We start from the raw sequence: 6091 nt of genomic DNA, 5'->3' as shown, positions 1-6091 counted from the left end.
CAGCTGTTGTATACAAATATAGTACAATATGTCCTTTTGGGAAGTTGAGTTATAGCTTAAGTGACTCAATTAACTGTCATAATGACCTACTATGACAGAGAAAGAATGCCTCTTGGTTATAAATCTCCCTCCCAATCTGTGAGGATGCTGTGTAAATGGAACAGAGTGCCCCGGACTGGATGGTCTGACACTTCATTCCAATGGTTAGGTGGAAGTCGGCCATCTAGAAAGGGGGTGGAGCTATGGTACACCAAGTCATTGCTCCAGAGGGAAAGCCATGTGGCAACCGCGGATTGGAGGAGAAACGGTTCCACTCGCTAACCAAGGGGGGTTGACTGACAGCACAAAAGGGGATGTGGCTTGGTGATCTGTTCTTTTTGTTATGGTTAAGCTGGGATCAAGAAAGGAGAACTGTGATTAATAATGAGTGTTTTGTTTGTTTATCAAGTCTAATTGTAGTGTTTGTTATTACTAGACAGCTAACACGTTCCGCAGCTGTCGCTACAGGCCAGCACTAAACCGGACAACACTTCACAGCTGTGCATGAATAAATTGTATTTCACCACAAGCACTTTAGCACTCACTGCACTTGTGATTATGTGTGTGTCTTTGTGTGTGTTCTACTGTGTTTATTCTTTTGAACTGTGTTTATTATTTGGGGCTGGAAACCCATCATTTGGAACAGTGCAATACACATTTCTGTGTATTGCCTGGGATTATTCTTTACGGTCGCCAGACCAGGATTATAAATAAATGTATTGTTTGGACCGCGAACTTTGTTGTCTGTCTTCTACTTTTGACCAATTACAATTGTGAAATAAAAACAGATCATTTAAATATGTTCTATAAAATTATTGTTTTATCCTCAAAATGCAGGTCTGTTAGACTTGACTATTGCTGCCCCATTGTTAGTTAGATTATAGTGTTTACAGTATTTGTAAAATATTAAGTAAGGGATTATCCATTTTATATATGTTGCTTAAAGCCATTTGAATTGAACTAAAACTTGTTGTGAATGATTTATCAAAGGTCTATTAGGTTTATGTTAATCTTTTTTAATATTCAGCAAATGCAAAAGAACAAAGAAACTGGTTCGAACTAAATACAATATTAGCAGATACATATTATATAAATAGATACACCTGGTTTTAGATGTAGTTGCCTTCTTTGATTACTTTGCAACAAAAATTTCAAACACTTTTTTCCAGGCATGTCATTTGCATACTGAACTGGAAAGGTTAAAATATGTGCAGAGGGAGCAACTCCCATTCTGACTGGTCCAAAAGTTTCACCCACTTACAAAGCATGAAACATTCTGGGTAAATGTCCAACTTTTGCTAGAAATAGTTTTCCCAAAAAAAAAAAAAAAAGATACCTGTTTATTGATTCTTCCAGTTTGTCCAGTGATACATGTTTTCTGTAATTAAAAAAGGGGGGGGTTAGAATATATATTTGGTATTTAACAGTATAGATCCACTAAGGTTCGCTGCCTCTGTTTATAATGTTACTGTTTATGAATTAACCTCTTTACTATCTTCTTGTCTGTCTACTTGTCTACTAGAGATATCTATTTCAAACAATCAGTAAGATCTTATTGACAGTTTTGCAATTTTCAGGGGACTTATGTTTGGGGTTGAAGTACCCTGAAGTATCCATTCTGGTTGCCCTTCCTAATTCTATGCACAGTGGTGTTATTTATTAAGGTTCACTGGGGTGAAATAAGCCAAGTTGATTTTCCACCCCAACCGGTTAGAGCACAAGTCTAATGTAGTGTTCCTTGCTGGCTCCCGGCATGACCAAGATCCCCCTTGCACTCACACTGTCGTCCATTTGCTGGATGAGCCACTAGGGAAGATGAAAAGCACCCCACCAGAATAGTCTGAAAAAATACTGTTAGGATAACATCATAATACCAGTTTAGCACTCTGAATAAACCCTAGCAGAACCACCAGCATTGGCAATAAAAAGGATGTGGAACAAGACTTTCCAGAATGCACCTAGAATGATCCTGAGGTGTATTGATTCCAACCACCGTGATGTCAATGCCAATGTGTTACATTGTATAAATGACTCATACCGTTGTAGCAGCTTTTGTGTACCCTTGCATACCTGCATCTGTTATAGAACCACTATATTGTAATTGGAGCTCATTTGCTAAGAAAATTAAAACTGTTAATCAAATTAATTAAAACTGTGAAACAACGTGACATGGGGTATTGCACATATATATATAGCTGTAAATTTATGAAGTAACAAACATTTTAAGGGAACCTGTTGCAATATCAATTACAAAAAACAGGAACCAAACTTAGGTCATAGACTGAAAATGATTGTGGTGTCTTTTAAAGGACATACTGTATACAGTAGATGTAAATACCATTTACCTATTTTTATAATGGTGGCAATGATTCTAAATGGTTCTGAATTCTGTTGCTGTAATATATTTTTGTATCTTATTTTATCTGTTTTAAAATAACTTACTGCCATCTTGCTTGACGCTCATGAAAAAAAAAAACATGTGATTTTGTGACCTTTCAACTATGTAGACTGATGGTTTCTTCAGTGATGTGATGTTCAAGTCACACAGATTCTTATAAATCGGTGCAGTTTTGTGCAGCCAAGCATTCTTCATGGCCAGCTGCATGACATCACAAAGCAGCCCAAGTTTTACCTGTTGCCAAGTGACCAACCCAAATACTGCCACCTTGACAGCCGAGGATAATGAATAAAGATATTTTATTACATTTTCTTTGCATCACATTCACAATTAAAATAATAATAAAAAAAGTCTCTACATAAGTACAAAAGGTATTTCATGTAGATGTATAAAACATGTTTTTCAATTACAAATAAAAGGGTAAAATAACACAAGAACCACTTAGAATGATTACATACTGTACATCATAAAAACATTGATTTAAAAAAGAAAATTAAGGAAAAAATAACACAAACAAAAACCATAAAGCAGCATTTCCTTTAAGCCAAATGATACAAATTTATAGTTACAGAATAAGTCCAAAACAACAACAACAACAATAAAAACAGAGTGGTCTATTAGTTTTGTGCACATATTTGCATTTTGTATGCGCTATTATTATGTTTACATATTGAAATAATTACATTACATTATGCTGTGTATATTATTGAAAAGCAGCACAGCAGGGAACAAGTTATCAAGATGTGAATCTTTTTTTTTTTTTTTTATTGTACTGAGATGGTATTGGCATGCTGCTGGTTCAAAGAAATCTAATTTCCTGAACAAAAATTTCAAGGTTGGGGTTGCAACTTTGTTGACATTGGGTGATTTTCAACATTTTCCCATCAACTCTTTTACAAGATGTTTGTTTTTTGTATTTGAATTATTTGTTTTATGCACAAATATATACCTTTTAAACTCCCTAACAGGATAGTAAGTAATACGTTAGCATCACTTGCTCAATATCTTTAGCGTGTACCAGTTTACCAGTACTGTTAAAGGTGACTATTAAAATGGCATGTGTAGCTAAATGTCTATTAATATAGTATTGTTACTCTCTTGTGATATCTGTGTAAAGGTTGTTGTGTTGATGCTTTGGACTTGAATTTCTGACTCCAATCATTCTTCCTTGCTTCTTTAGGTGCTGCGTGGTCTCTAACACATGCACCTTCACACACATGCAAATGTAAAAATGTATGGTTTATGTCCTGGAGAAACTTGATTTATCTCAGTTCTTTATTGTTCTTATCTGACAGTGAACGATCTCTGTTTCTGTCTTCCATGCTGCTTGACCTAAAAGGAATATAACAAATTCTCTGAAGCAGTTTTATCAGCCATTGAGCCTTCTTGCACTCAATTATTTGGTATACAGTATAAGGTTACCTCCATTGCCAACACCAGATCTATGTGTAATGAAACATGATACCAACAGTAGAGCACTTGAACTTTAACTTCAGCTATACATATAGAGAACTGCTATCTACAATAGATACTAGGTTTTTGTGTCTTGAGACACTGTATTCCCTTTCACTATAATAAATAATGTAAAGAATAAGTAGCTTCAAATGTCATTTGAATTTTGTTGTTGTATTCCCCATATTGTTTTATAGTGTTTGCAAGCATTCTGAGCGGTTTTCAATTGTTTCTCTAATATTGAGTTACTATCATTCTTCTTTAAAGGCTGGTTTCACAGATCCTGATTAACATTAATAACGGACTGCCTTGCCTAATGAAATGTTTTTTTTTTTTTTTTTTAATGTTATTATTAATCTGTGCAGTTTTATTTGAAGTACCACATCTTAGACATGGAAAGTTTAAGCTGCTGCTTCATTGTACTTCCTATGTTGAAGACCAGCCTAACTTTCATGGTGTAGCAAAGCGAGGTTGGGATCATGGGGGTTACCTAAAGCATAAGAAGGGATAAGGTACTAGCAAACTCCATAAAAACAGTCTGCAGCTTCTCTCAATTAACTGGGACACAATGGAAGTACATACTGTACACTGTAGCATGCCCTTTACATTCATGTGCAGTTTCTGATATGGATAAAGCGATATTTAAAACTTTGACACGTGGTGGTTGTTTGCATATCAGTACTTTGCTCCAGTATCTGTATATTTGATGTTAAAGCTACAGAGATAAAGGCTGATGATTTCATGACGTCTACAGGAAACGAAGTGTAATGTTACAATCACAAGGGGCTAAAGATGAATCCCAGAATGAAATTCAGGCAGCTGCATTTTAATTATCCTAATTATTTCTCCCTCCAGAGATCGATGTGTTATAAAAGATAGGTTTGTGTGACCAAAACATAATGACAAAAAAAAAAAAAAAAAAACACATGCAGTTAACAACGTTCACCACAGTAGTCTGTCTGTTAAATATCTGTTGTTGTTGTTTTTTTGTTTGTTTTTTAACAAATAAAAAATAAGCACAATCCCTGTTATTTCCTTGTCTATGGCTGCATTGTAGCTAATGACATTAACCAAGCATTAAACATAAAAAATATGAGAATTAAAGAATAGTAAAAATTTAAAAATGTGGTCATCTGTTAGAGGTCGGAAGCAGGAGATTAATTGTCTGAGTAGAAAAAAAGGTATTTCCTTCTTCTACAGTAAATAGACAGGCTGTGTGTCATTACTGTTTGACAGCAGTAGACAACATGGGAATGGAAGGATTGTGTGATTGACCATAACAAATTGTTATTGAAGAAGAAAACAAGCAACGGAACCAGGAGGAGGCCAATAAAGAGTGAAGCCTCTTTAGCTCTGCAGAGACAATCTGAACATCAGGGGTAACTGACAGCAGAGATGTGGGCCTTACATACAGCAGTTAACCTGAGCTTTTAACAATGTGCTGCTGGATAGGATGGATTTGGGCCTATTTTGAAGCAAGTGCATTTTCATTATATAAAACTTGCAAGAAACTACACCAAGCAGTATGTAATGTTCTCCTTCCTGTAACAAAATTGTAGCTTGGTAACTCATTTGTTTGTTTATCCATTTATTAAATGCTTTATTAAACCAGCTAAGTCAGATTCTGTTATCCCTCTCAAACATGTGCCTTTGCCTTTGCACTTGCTTCAAAATATAATCACAAGGTAGAGTTACAACCTTGACTTCAGGGTCAACCAAGTGAGTAATGTTAATGTAGTCCTGGAGCGTATGGAACGGGACAGTAAAGTGACAGTAGTCAGCATACTTAATGCACATGGTGTTAATGTGTTCCAAGTCTGTGGTCTACTTTGACATAAGATTCTGGAGGCCCGAATCCAACTCAAGTCACTTTAGGTGGTCTCAATTTAGCCTCTGGTGGGCATTAGTCCCCATTTCATGTGCAAAGAGTAGCTAGTTAAATGGTGTTTTTAATTAGCTTTCACAAAAGCACCTTCCGTAAACAAATAAATAGGTCTAAATCATAACATACCTAGAGCATTGTAGCGAATGTAGATGCAGCCTAATGTTTTCCTCATTTAAACCAGCAAAATGATTTGGGCTGGAATGAAGCTGTCATTGAGGTTTACTGTGGTTAGATTAAAGGACTGAATATCACAGTGATATCTGGATACAATATGGATACATGTTATCCTTTTATTTCACAACTTTTTCATTAAAAGT

Source organism: Polyodon spathula, chromosome 13 (assembly GCF_017654505.1).
Source record: "Polyodon spathula isolate WHYD16114869_AA chromosome 13, ASM1765450v1, whole genome shotgun sequence".
Taxonomy (NCBI): Eukaryota; Metazoa; Chordata; class Actinopteri; order Acipenseriformes; family Polyodontidae; genus Polyodon; species Polyodon spathula.
This window is presented reverse-complemented; position numbering follows the sequence as displayed.